Source organism: Pteronotus mesoamericanus, unplaced genomic scaffold (genome assembly GCF_021234165.1).
Source record: "Pteronotus mesoamericanus isolate MK-2021 breed Mesoamerican mustached bat unplaced genomic scaffold, CSHL_Meso_final contig_90, whole genome shotgun sequence".
NCBI classification, from domain to species: Eukaryota; Metazoa; Chordata; class Mammalia; order Chiroptera; family Mormoopidae; genus Pteronotus; species Pteronotus mesoamericanus.
This window is the reverse complement of record NW_026555277.1, coordinates 17,869,619-17,883,825: the sequence shown is the minus strand read 5'-3', so window position 1 is coordinate 17,883,825 and position 14,207 is coordinate 17,869,619. Positions and strand designations below refer to the sequence as shown.

At 38.6% G+C, this 14,207-nt stretch overlaps 1 protein-coding gene across 1 annotated transcript in view; it reads left to right on the top strand.

The window, feature by feature from the left end:
• EEF1B2 (eukaryotic translation elongation factor 1 beta 2) overlaps positions 1 to 14,207 on the top strand; it is a 213,870-nt gene that overhangs the window by 54,710 nt on the left and 144,953 nt on the right. The gene's annotated exons all lie outside the window — the stretch shown is intronic.

The following is a 14,207-nucleotide window of genomic DNA, read 5'->3' as shown; positions in this document are numbered from 1 at the left end:
GTGGAGCAAAAGGTTGCCAGCTCGATTTCCAGTCAGGGCACATGCCTGGATTTCAGGCCAGGTTCCCAGTTGGGGGCGTGTAAGAGGCAGTGGATCAATATTTCTCTTACACATCAATGTTTCTTTCCCTTTCTTTCTCCCTCCTTTCCCCTCTCTCTAAAAATAAATAAGTAAAATCTTTAAAAAATAAAAAATAGGAATTTCCTAGTAAAACCTGAATGCATTATACAATATGATTAAATTGACAAAACCAACTAAACCATCTTAACTACAGAAACGCAGTGTGTCAACGCAGGTGCAATGGGCAGCGATCAGCCTAGGGCAGGCAAGAAGGTAGTGCACTGCCTATAGGGGATTTAAAAACAATAGGAAAAACAAATAAAGCTGTTGTTCTGCTTTTGAGTGTCAGCAATCCTAAAAAGGTAAGTGATGAAACACTCCTTCCCTCAAAAAATCATTTACTGGCTTAGTCATGTCTGGATAGTTCTTTTGGCTAGAACATTGTCCTTACACATAAAGGTTGCAGGTTCAATCCCTGGTCAGGGCACATACAAGAATCAACCAATGAATGCATAGGTAAGTGGAACAACAGGTTAGTGTTTCTCTCTCTCTCTCCCTCACCCTCTCGCTCTGTCAATCAATAAATTAAATTTTTATTTTTTTAATAAGTAAAAAATTTTTTAAATCTTTTGATTTAAATTCTAAAAATATTGCTGCGATTATGTTTCAATTATATATGCTTATATATGTAAAATGTATTTATTATTTTTAAAATTTTATTTTTTTTCTATTACCATTTATCCCCTGCACCATATCTGCTTTCATCTCCACCCACACCCTCCCCTACCATAATCACCATATTGTTGTCCATGTCCATGAGTTCTTTCTAAAGTTTATTTTTAATAGACAAATGTGTGTTACATAAAAGTATTTTCTTATTTTAATTTGTGTTACTTATTCTTCAATAGACAATGTATTTTACATGGAAGGTCATTGAAAAGAACTCCCATTTATAGAGTCACCCTTGTGCCACATATAGACTCAGTTAATTTTTTTTTTGAGATTTAGTTGGTAACGGTTCCAAATCATTGGTGCAGTTTGTTTCCTTGCATTTAAACAAGCGATCTAGAATACTCAGTGATAGCACAACCACGGTAAAGATGAGGAAACAAAACTTAACGCATTTCAACTTCTTTATTTCATGCCTCCAACTGGAATTTCTAGTTAAAATGTTAAATGGTGAAACCAAAGGCAAGCTATAACGTGTGCCATCTTTTATTTGGCACACATAAATTTAGTCCACAAACTGTTAAAAACAAAATTTGGATAATATTTTTAAATTAAAATTCATTTAAAAATTGTTTTAGAATGAAAGACTGATTCAAGAAGTAAAAGCATTACAGCAATGATGTGATTTAATAGTTGTCTAAATCATATCTTCTGCAGACATATGTTTTTTTTTAATTTGGTTATTAATTGCTGATAGAGAAGAGAGAAAGGATCTTTCCCCCCTATCGACCTAAGTGGGAACCCTGTAACAAAAAAAAAGATTAAAAAAAGAAAAGTATATAAGTTTATTTAATACACATTATACAGGACACAGGAGCCTTCATAAGGAAAGGAAGATCTGAGGAAACAGTTAAACCTGAGTGTTTTTATGTTAGGATTGATGGTGAGTGGGAAATCATGAAAAAAATGTGATAGGACAAAAAAGGGTTTAAGTTAAGCATAGTAACTTGGGGGAAAGAACAAGGCTTGTTTATTCAAATTCCTCTTGACATCTTGGAAATAAGGATGGTCCTTTCCTGGGGTATAGATAGGGCGCCTCTCACAGGACAGTTCATGACCTGCTTGAGGAGAAGCCAGAATGTTCTTCCTGCACCTGCTGTTTCTCAAATTCCTTCAGCTTAAAATATTCAATATGCCAAGGTACCTATTTTGGGGTAGTGTGTTTTGAGCTCCGTCACTGGACAATTATCTGCATAAAATATTATATCCGACTGTAACCAAGTGACCTACAGTCAAATTGTTTGATATAAAAAAAGTTGAAGAAATAGTTGTTCATTCTTCTCTTTTTGTACTGCCTTATTTATTTATTTTTTCAGTTTGTTTCCTGGCATAATTAGACAGAGGTTCAGAAAATAAAAATTCTCACTACCTGCATTTCTTTTTGTTTCATTTCATGACATCAGTGAAAATAATTTGGTATATTGAGGAGGGGAAGTACTAAAAATTGATCTGCTGCAGACATCAACGTACAGGCATACCACTGCTATGGCATGCAGGGACGCAGGTAATTAATGTAGGAGAGGGAAAACTTTTCCTCTACCTTCTTTGGTTCTGTGGCTGGGGCCATGTGAATTAACTAGAAAAAGATAGATTAACGGGAGAAAAGGTTTATTTCTCATGCACACGGAACTTCACAGAAAAAGAAGTTAAAATCCAGAGAAGCAGTTAGGAGCTTTCAAACAATTTTAGCAAATGTCAATAAATTGTAGAGAAGTGACTAGACGAAAGAGAGTGGTGGTTGTGCTTCTAGGGATGATATTCAATGAGGTCTGTCCAGAAAAAAATCCAGCCATTGTTAATATAACAAGAATGGTTTGCATGACGTCAGTGGAACCTGGCAGCCAAGGAGAGTGGACTGGAATGCACATGCGTGAACAATGATGGCTTCACTTTACTAGTCAGTGGGGGAGGTGGTTGCCGTTTAATGAGCATGTGTATTGTGTGGCCATCACATTCAAAATGACTGGGTGAGTAGAACAACAAATCTGCACCAATTTTATGTTAAACTTGAACATTCCTCCATGGAAACTATTTGGATGATTTAGAAGGCTGCAGTATGGGTAACTGGTGATTGGCAGCTTCATCACAACAACGTGCCCGCTCATGCATCACGTCTTGTGCAGAGGTTTTTGACAAAACTTCAAATCACCCAGGTGACTCAGCCCCCTACAGCCCAGATTCAGCGCCTTGCACCTTGCAACTTAAGGCTTTTCCCAAAACTAAAATCACCTTTGAAATGGAAGAGATTTCAGACTGTTAATGAGATTCAGGAAAATACAGCAAGGCAGTTGATGGCGATGAGAAGAATTGTGTGAGGTCCCCAGGTACCCACTTTGAAGGGGACTGAAGTGTCATTGTCCTATGTATAATGTTCCTTGTATCTTATATCGTCTTCAATAAAAATCTCTATTTTTTGTATTACATGGCTGGATACATTCTGGACAGAACTTTTTGTATTGTAGGAAGGTAACAACTAGGAAAAGTATGGCAGATAAAATTCTTAGTAGGCGCTATGGTCTGTTTTTTTTCTCCAAAATTCCTATGTTAAATCCTAACCCCCCAAAAGGGAAAGGGAGGCCAGAATTTTCCTCCTATGCCTGCCTTTTTTAAACCACCTTCAGCTCAAAACAATCCTTATGCCAAGTATGCATATTTTAAGGTGGCATATGCTGATTTCCTTAAATAAGCATATGAACTCAACAAGATATGGTTATGTCCACTGGGTTTATTCTGTTGGGTTAGGGACATCCGTACCAAATTCAAACATTTTTTTCTTTTTTAAAAAAATTGTGGTGAAAAAAAACCACATAAGACTCATCATCTTCATTATTTTTAAGTATATAGTTCAGTGGTTCAGTATTTACATTGTCATAAAACAGATCTCCAGAACTTTTTAATCTTCCCAACGTGCAACCGTATACCCATTAAACAAGAACTCCCAAGTTTGTACTGAATCTTTAAAAGAAATTTCAACTAACAGGTTAGTCAAGGGAGAAAACCAACTTATCCGGCATGAAGAAAGGCAGTGTGAGAAGTCAGGGAATGAACTTCAGAGTGGGTAGAAAGGACAGTACAAGCTGGTCCTGACAGGGACAGCCGGATTTGCCAGGAGTGGCAGAAGTCCAGGTGGAGTTCCTGGAGAGACTAGAAAGGGCTCCGGGTCATTATTTTTACCAGTCCTGTAAGATGCTTGGCGTCCTTGCATTGAAATTATCCCTGGAATGAGATGTCTGCTGCTTGTTTAGGCTTCATTGCTCTGTAGCCAATGTCATGCCGTAACATCTTCCACCCACCCGTTCAAAGAGACTTTTAAAATAATAACTTTTTAAAATTACATTATTTTTTTCTTAGAATATTTTTTATCATAGAACATTCAGCAAGCACAAAGAGCATAAAATGACAATTAGAGTCATACTTGCCCAGGCCGGGTGGTTACGTTGGTTGGAACATTGTCCTGTACACCAAAGTCCGTGGGTCTGGTCCCCAGTCAGGGCAATGTCTAGGTTGCGGGTTTGATCCCAGGGCAGATGTGTACAGGAGGCAGCCAATGGATGTTTCGCTCTCGCATCGATTTTTTTTCTTTCTTTCTCAAATCAATAAATATATCCTTGGGTGAGGATTAAAAAAGATCACCCTTAACTGGACCATTTTGAGAAACCAAACCCTTGGCTTTTTGGCATACTTCTATGTTTAAAAAATATTCATGCGAGTTGATGTACTCACAACTTCATCCCTTGCCCATTTTGCTTACACCATGAGCAATTTTCCATGTCATTATTTATTATTCAAAACTATGTTTTAATGGCTGCAGAATATCACATTCCATAGTTGTCCTTTAAGGCATTTTAAAAAGTGGCAACTTTGCCCTGGCTGATATGGCTCAGTAGGTTGGAGCATCATCCTGCAACCAAAAGGTTGTGGGTTCAATCCTGGCCAAGAGATGCTTCTCTTTCTTCCTTCCTCTCTCCCTTCTTCTCTCTCTAAAAGAGATGAAAGGAAAAGTCATCAAATGAGGATTTAAAAAAAAAAGAGGTGCCCTCCTAGAACACAGAAGTGCAGTGCAGTCACACCTGTTTTCAAAACAGTTTGTGGTACATCTTATGCTGAAACAAAGCATTATCAAGCTAGATCCCAAAGACAAGCACATTTTAAGAAATGTTAAAGTGGAATATAAAACACTAGCACAGGCTGCAATTTAGGCAAATAGAACCAGAACGTGGTATTATCTGTCAACAAACAACTTAGAAAGCTTTTCCATAAAATTAAGTAATGATATGATGTGTTATCCACCACATTTGTAGCAGCATAATTACAATAATGAGACATATTTAATATAATGAGACTCTATATTTTAAAAATGTTAAGTCATGCCAAGCATGCTATTTGGTGTTGCTCAGCTATTAAGCCATTTTATATTTTCCATTTCAATTTTATGAGGCCCAGGAAGCAAAGTGAGGAGAAATGTTTGTTGAATGATAAACATATTGAAATGGAAAAATGAAAGCTTCTCTTGCATCCTCCAGATCAGTTAACAACAGACTTGCAAGTTTATAACTTCAGTTATAGTCCACCAGCCCTTTCCAATGAACACAAATTTATGGCATTTTAAGGCATACTTAATATTTTATTTTCTTTCCTGTCATTTCAGCTATCAAAACATTGCAATAAATGTTACACTTGGAAATTTACCTGAAAAAAAAAAATCCCTCAAATCATTATGGTACCAATGCACATAAAGATGATAAACGCAAGGAACAGAAAATGGAGATGGCACTGAAGAAATTACTCAGTGGGAGAAAAAGCAGAGTCAGATAGATTAAGTGGCATTGTACTTTGATATAAAGGGCCCAGTCCTGAGAAAGGCTCTGACCACACATTTTTCCAGGAAAGGCCTTTCCTCTCTAGAACAGACTCTCAATTTTATGATTAGTAAGTTACTTCAGAGGGGAAACCACCACGTACTGACTGCAAAATCTTGGCTTGAGAAGAACCTGAATTCTAATTCCAACTGCTCCTCCAATGACTTTCTGAATGACTTAAACACGTTTCTGAAATTCTCCAAGCTGAGGTTTTCTTGTTTGAAGAATGGGGGTAATGATTTTACCTGCATCACAGTGTTGCTGTGAGGTTTCAATGAGACAGTATATGTAAAGCACATACAGAGTAAGGTCTCAATATTTGTTATTATTACTTGCCATGTATTACCCAAGATGCTTCCCATCTGTACTACCTGTTCCTGAAAGGCTATGATCACCTATTTACTTTGTGGCAAGGACAGTAATTGCTTCCTCAAAATCCATTCCTTCCTTCTTTCACATCAGGACCACGATTTTATATAGGACAGCAATGTCTCCAGATAAAGCACTGTATTTCCCAGCTTCCACTGGTGCTGAGAAAGGTCACTAAGATTTATGCAGAAAACATTGGCCGGGGCTTCAAGGAAAGCTGGTTATGCCTTGGAGGTATGCCTTGGAAGGCTGGCAAGATGACTGAAACTTACAGCAGCTCTTTTGGAACTATATGGAGAAGTTACAAAACATAGAATCCTAGTGATCTCAGCCTTGAAATTCTTGAGTCACTAAAGTAATGCAAAGAACCTTCCACCTCCAACTTACTGTTCTAGAGAGATGTAAGCCTTTGTATGTTCAGGTTGCCATTACTTTGAGTTTGTTGTTATCATATGTTGCCAAACAAAATTGTAAGTCATATACACCACACCATGTTAAAATCCTTGAAAAATAATGACAACTTCATTGTTGAAGGTTTCATTATAATACTGTTTCATTGTGTGCACTGGGTAAGTTTGTTTTTGAAACAAAAAACTAACTGAGACTCTACCTCACAGTGTTGTTATGGGGATGGAATGAAAAGAAAGAAAACACATAAATGGACTGGCCTAATACAGTCCCTGAGCATGTAGTGATTATTTGGTTTATAGTGGTTAACATTGCAGGGCCTTCACAAAGGGAAAAAAGCTAGAGAAAACCTTGTCTTGTCCTTGGAGTAGAAACCAGGGACAATCATTTTTATAGCTTACCAATTGATGTTCTGTATTATTATTATTTTCCTAAACTCACTGTCTGATGAATTCATTACTCAGGAGCATTTCAGCTCAAAAGTGATTGCGAAGGCAAGGCATACAGGAAAATCAATAAACCTCATGAAACTAGAAGCACAAAATTTGTGGCCTTCAACTCAAAGAGAGTGTGCCAGGCAACAATCAATAACCTTCTGATGTTGTGTTTCTGCAGTATGAGAGAAGTCATATAATTGTACCCCATATTTTAGTTCTGAACTGTTCACGTCATTGTTCAATGTGCAGGTAAGACACACATGCAAAAGAAGGCAGCTGTGCCTGGTCCTCAGAGCTTGACTCATCATTTCCTGACTCTCCTTTTATTTGCAGGTGATACAACAACAGAACAGGAATGAACTTATTAACCCTGTGCAAATTTTTTAAGTGGTGGAAACATCTACAAGGAACTTCATCCCAGCCTGTGGTGGTCAATGTGACAAGTGGGTGACCCTAAAATTGTTCAATGGATGTCATTGCCAAAAGTCCTGAATGAAGTCAGAGTTTGCATGCCGAGGAGAATTTTTTTATTGGCTAGTCTCTTTTAGCATCACACTGTTTTTAATTAGGCTCTAAAAGAGCAATAAAATGTCAAAGACAGCTGTCAGGAAATGTTTATCTCATCTTGAGCTTATTCTCATTGGTTTAGGAGAGAGGCTAATCTCAAAATTGTTGGCAGTATCCTGAGACATCTTATTGTACAACCACAGTGTCCAAAATGATGTGCAAAACACATAAAAGATAAGATTACTGCTTTCCCAGCATTCTTCCCTGCTTATCCAAACTATGACTAATTTAAGTAGAGGAAAACATTTTTCTATGGCAGCCATTTATAGATGTTATACACATATACTGTACACTTAGTAACCACATTCTAAAATTATAAATCTTTTTATGACATTAAAAAACAAGCTACCTCAATTTTATGCTATCTATAAGAGACACGCCTAAATCCAACAGATATCGGTACTTCTATACAATGGAGTCTTCTGCAGGTGAAAATAAAGGATATACCTGTAGAGTGATATGGAGTGTTCAGCAAGATATAGTTTAGCAAAAAGAAAATATATATAGGTCCAGCTGTGATATAGTCTACTACCTTTTGAGAGTGCATATGTAGTTATGTCCATGTGTGTGTATGTATTTATGTTGACAAAAATACATACACACACATGTACATGCACTTTGCTTGATCGAACTTTACTCAGGTTCCCCTGAATCCCCCCCCAACCAAGGACTCCTTTTTGTAGAATCTAGTTTTAGCAAGAATCCTGTTATGTCAGTTTCAAAGAACCCCCCCACAGTGATAACTAGCTGATGAATTTGCTAAAGTAGCAGTCTTTTCCCCAACCACTCCAGAAAATCAAGCAGTTTTCTTGGGATTATGCTCCTTGGTCCCATTTCAGGGCCTTAGACCTTGGTGAGATTATTCACCCTTCCTTGAAGAAGAGAGCCTCCCTGAGGATGACACCTCAGTAAATCATGCAAGAAAACTGCATGGGCCAAATAACAGCTTCAGACTCAGAAAGCATGCGAAGGGAAAATGCTGAAAGTTTAATCCACATAGGGACGTTGGAAACATCAGGATGGCTGCTTGGCGACTCCTGAGTCTGTCTCTCCAGTCATAGCGTATGGTGTCAGAGTGTATGGTTTGTGCATCATGACTCACCACACAAAGGATGAATTGAGGGGTATAGTAGACAAATAGAGGTTTGGGCCCTTTTCGTGGAGGATGGGGGGACTCTCACTAAGCTGAATTTTTGCTAATACCAGATCTTTTCTTTCGGTAGGTTTTTAAAAAGATTTTGTTTGTTTATTTTTAGAGAGGGGGGAAAGGGAAAAGGAAATAGAAAGAGAGGAGGGAAACATAGATGTGCAAGAGATACGGCAATAGGTTGCCTCTCGCATGCACCTCAAATGGGGACCCGGCCCGCAACCCAGGTGTATGCCCTGACTGGGAATCGAACTGGTGACATTTCAGTTTCACAGGCCGGCACTCAGGCCACTGAGCCACACCGTCCAGGGCTAATACCAGATTTTAAGGAAGTATTCAGATGGACCTAAGATCAGGTTCAGGAGCTTGACTAAAGTGGTCGAAGACTCTTTTTCAGTAAACACATTTGTTTTAAATAATTAAAAGCACACAATATAATCAAATGAAGACAACATAAAGGAAGACAAATTCTCCTCTACTCTCTTCCGGTCTACAGCTGGGCCTCATATTTAAACCGATGTAAACCTGACAGATTATCAAGAGAAAAGGGTAAAATTTTATTAAGTGTTTACATGGACATGGGAGCCTTCACAACAGAGTGAAGCTTCAAGGAAGTGACTAGAGCAGGAAGCTGTTATACCGTTAGACCAAGTAACAAGAAATTTGTGAAAAATTGGCAAGACACAGGGGTTTGGGCTAAGTGCAGTAAATGATGAAGTAACGAGGAAGATAAGGGTTAGATTAACAAGGTTTGTTTGGACAGATTTTGTGGCTCCAAACTTCTTGTCTCTGGTGATAAGAATGGCTTCCCTCCTGCTGGCATGGGAGGGCACTTTTCACATGGGAGATTTATCTTTTGCTTTCAGGACAAAGGAGGGTCAGAGTGTCCTTCTTGGACCAGCTGTTTCTTAAATGCCTCTAATTCAAAGTAATCAACATGTGAAAGTGGCATATTTTGGGGTGGCATATTCGGGTTTCCTTCAAGAACAATCCTTAAAAATTAAAAACAAATGGAAGCTAATGAACCTAACTATATATGAAGTTGGTAGCACACCCATACGAAGAAAAAATTACTTCAAAAGACTTTAAAATACAATATTTTGCCTGCACATCCCAGTGGGATATCATTTAAGGAAAAATATCTGCAAAGAAGGTTTAAATTACAGTTGATAGTTACTGTTAGTAGAGATATTGGCAGAGCATTACATATGGAATATTCTTGCTTAAGATAAATTGAACCAAACCTAATGACGTCTCTAGAGCTATCATTTTACAGGAAATGCAGGGGAAGGAGAAAAAGTTAAATGACATGAGAAAGCAATCAGCCACATCCAAAATGTGGAACATCAAAGATAAATGATTCTCCAACAAATCCCTGGTGTAGGAAGAAAGGGTTAAAGAGAAGTATTGTAATATAAAATTGGCCCTGGCTAGGTAGCTCAGTTGATTACAACATCATCCATCCTGCCCCGGATATGCCAAGGTTGCAGGTTAGATTCCCAGTCAGGTCGGTAGTCAAATACATGTATCGATGAGTGAATGCATGAATAGGTGGGGCAACAAAACGGTGTTTCTCTCTCAAATCAATTAAAAAATGTGTAAGATAAAAGATATTTCAAAGACATCATAACCTAATCAATGTGTGGACCTTATTTGAATTCTGATTTCCTTGGTGAAAATCAGATAAATTTTTATATGCATTGGGGAGCAGATGAGACAAGTAAAGGAATGATTAATTTGAACTAGATATGACAATGGAAAGGTGGTTATGTTAAAAAATATTATTAGCTAGCAACACATCCTGAAATATTTATGGATTCAATCATATGATATCTGGGTTTGTAAAATACTTCAGTGTCCTAATGCTAAATAAAAGGATTTAAAGAAGAGCATGGCCATCAGTTGGGAATGCTTCAGAGATGACTAGTAGGACAGAATGGGAAAAGTTTTCTTTGGGGTAAGCCAGTGATTTTCAACCTTTTTCACCTTATGGCACACATAAACTAATTACTAAAATTCTATGGCACACCAAAACAAAACAACAACAAACAAAATATATATATATATATTTGCTGATCTAAAAAATAGGTACAATTTTGATTCATTTGCACTGGATGGCTATTGTGTTAGCTGCAGTCATTTTTTAATTTGACAATCTAAAGGAAAAAAGTTAATACCCCTGACTCTATAGCCAAGGCATTGCATGTTTTAAAAATTCTTGTGGCACACTGGTTGGAAATCACTGGTCATGGCAAAAGGAAGTCATTGGCAACCTTAGGGGAAGCCAGACCAAATGATTTAGTGTTTAATTAGAGAGGGAGGAGTTTGCAAGTGGAGGCAGTGAGATTTTACTTTTAAAGGGCTGGAGAAATATTAGTAGAAATAGTGATAGTAATTGCAATAACAATAATAGTAACGAGAGAGTTTTGAGAAATGTTGGCTTGCTGACTTGATTTCTTTTTTAAAATATGAAGCTATTCTACTGGGAGGAAAAAGAGATTCCTCTGTCTTTTACTTTCTTTTTCTTTTTTTTCCAATTCAGTCCATGCTCTCTCTTTTCCTCTGCCAGACAGACAGGCAATATTCCAGAAAGTGTATGCTCCTTCCCCGAGGTCCCGTAGTGAGCAAACTTGGAGCAAAGCTTCCAGCCATGGCATAATGAGAGCAAGAAATAAACACTTATTGTTTTAAGGCACTGAAATTTTGGAGTTGTTTGTTATTATGGTATACTTTAGCCCATCCAACTTAGGGAAACTTTTTTTAAAAAGTATTTTATTTAGCCCTGGCTGGTGTGGCTCAGTGGTTTGAGTGCCGGCCTGCGAACTGAAGGGTCACTGGTTCAATTCCCAGTCAGAGCACATGCCTGGGTTGCGGGCCAGGACCCCGATAGGGGGTGTGCAAGAGGCAACCACACACTGATGTTTCTTTCACTCTCTTTCTACCTCCCTTCCCCTCTGTCTAAAAATAAATAAATAAAATACTTTTTAGGAAAGTATTTTATATATTTATTAATAGTCCTCCCCATTATCCCCTCCCCCTTGGCAACCATCAGCTTGTTCTTTGTATCTAGGGGTCTGTTTCTGTTGTTGTTGTTTTTAGATTTCACATGTATGTGAAATCAAGTGGTATTCATCTTTCTCTGTCTGACTTATTTCACTTAACATAATAACCTCTACATCCATTCAAGTCATCTTGCAAATGACAAGATTTTATTCTTAATTGTTGAGTAATATTCCATTGTGTGTGTGTGTGTGTGTGTGTGTGTGTGTTGTCAATATAAGAAATATTTATATCTGTAAAGGATTTTTATGCATTTATTTGAGCCAAACTGATGACAATTGCTCCAAGAAAATGCTCCAGAGAATGGTAGTTTTGCACCTTATTTTATATATTACAATCAAAGGAAGAGGTGTAAGGGGGTTATTTGAAATTCATTGGTTAGGGAGGTAGATAAACAAAGCAAAGTGGGGGAAATCTCTGGGAGTGGATAAAAAGGAAACCAAATAGACACATACTTCTTTCACATTTGTGCATACAAGATAGTTAACAGTTAACAATTAACATGGTAACAATAACAATGAGGGGTTTTGTGGTCTCTGCTCTGATGCAGTGAGGGGTCTGGGAAAAAGGAAATTACTCTGACAGTCTGAAGGTATTTTATCATAGATGCAAAAAGACAATAGGCAGGCTCAGTTAAGGTAAAGACTGGCCTTTGTCAGGGAAGATACTGGCCTGGGATGTGATTACCCACCATGACTCCCTTTTAGTTAGAAAGCTATAATTTCAGACCATGCTAGGTGGTTCCTTTAGGTCTTTGGAGTTTGTAAGGTTACCATGCAGGCCTCCCCTGAGCTGGTCAGGTTTAGTATGTGGCCCGTTATATAAAAAATACATGATAAAGAAGACGTCTTCTTAATCCATTCATCTAGGTCCATATCCTGGGTATTGTAAATAATGCTGCAATAAACACAGAGGTGTGTGTATCTTTTTGCATTTATATTTTTGTTTTCTTTGAATAAATACTCAGAAGTGGAACTGCTGGGTCATATGGCATCTCTATTTTTAATTTTTTGAGGAATCTCCACATTGTTATCCATAGTGGCTGCACCTATTTATAATCCCACCAACAGTGCACCAGCATTCCCTTTACTTCACCTTGCCAGTCCTTGTTATTTGTTGATTTTTTATAACAGCTAAGAGATACTTTTTAATATAATAAAATATAAAAGATGTTGAATGGATTCTGATGGCAGCTTCCACTCAGTGAGGAATTGGTGATAACACCTTCCCAGTGTGACTAAGGGAGAAACTTATGTCATTCAGTGAATTTCTACATCTCTGTGTCCTGTAGTTTTCTATGTCTCCTGTGGCAGAAAGAATTGCAAGTAATTGTTGACCTTTGTTGCTTATTCTAGGAATAGCTGAGTTTGTTTGTTGAGTACCTGCACCTTTGTTCTTCTGTGTTTTCAGAGAAGGTTTTTGCATATCTTTTCACTGGAATTGAAGCAATTGCGGAATGAGACACCCAACCTTTAGGAAGTCCATAGAGAGCTTGGTAAGCATTCAAAGAACATGATTAAGTAAAGCAAAAGAGTTGGAAAATTTGATCCAGTCCAGGCCAGAAAACTCTGAGAACCAAGCACGATGGAACATTAGGAAACTCCTTCCCCGTCTTCAGGCAATTTCTAGAATTTGTTACCTGCCTTAATCTTGATGCCATCATTGAGGCGCTGAGTGGTAACTTAGCAACCCTCCCGGGGTTTTTTTGTTTTTGTTTTTTTGTTTTGTTTTGTTTTTTGTCTTTTTGTCTGTGGAGCCCCACTGAGCAGGAATGTGATTAATTTGCCCATAGCATAAAACCCCAGCTAATGCTTCAGAGGACCAGGCTTTGTCTTAGAAATATTTTCCAGTGGATAGAAAAACAGCTCTTTCTGGCTCGCTGCAGGGCCTGCCTCTGAGTGCTGGTGGAACTGCTGATGTAGCAGTTTATTTCAGCCAGGCCGCATTAGCGAGCAGCGGCGAGGGCCGAGCCCATTTACCCTTCAGGCAGGTTTGCTAACGTAGCAGGGATCCCTCCTCAGCATCCTAAATTGGCTTCATGCAGGATTCAGGCTTGCTGATAGGTGACAGGGGATTGGTCTTTTTGCATAAGGGGCCAGATGGAAAAGAAATCATCTTAAGGGAAGAAAGAATTGAAGTCCATGAAGTCCTCTTTGGTTTGGTTCAAAGACAGTGAGAGGGAAGTGGTGGGGGGCAGGGGACTCTGAGGACAGCAGGGTGGGTGTCTGTCACTCAGACTGCCCTTTGGATCTGCTTCCTGGGCGGTGTCTCGGGAGAGGGCGAGGAAGGAGCTGTATTACACATCAAGTGAAAATGGAAAGAGCTGTTCCACTTTTCACCTGAAAAGGACCAGGAGACCTTACTCTGAAGCCTCATCTGACAGCACCCTGCTCTTTCCCTGTCCCGCGGGCTGTTCCCATGGTCACCTCTGACCCCTGCTCCCACTGCACTCTGTACCCCCGCCCCCCTGGGCCGCCTTCTCCACTGACCCAGAGTTTGAACTCGGAACTTCCTCATGATTCTTTCTCTTGCCATTTTTCAAAGATGCCCTCATGTAAGGTGTTTATATAT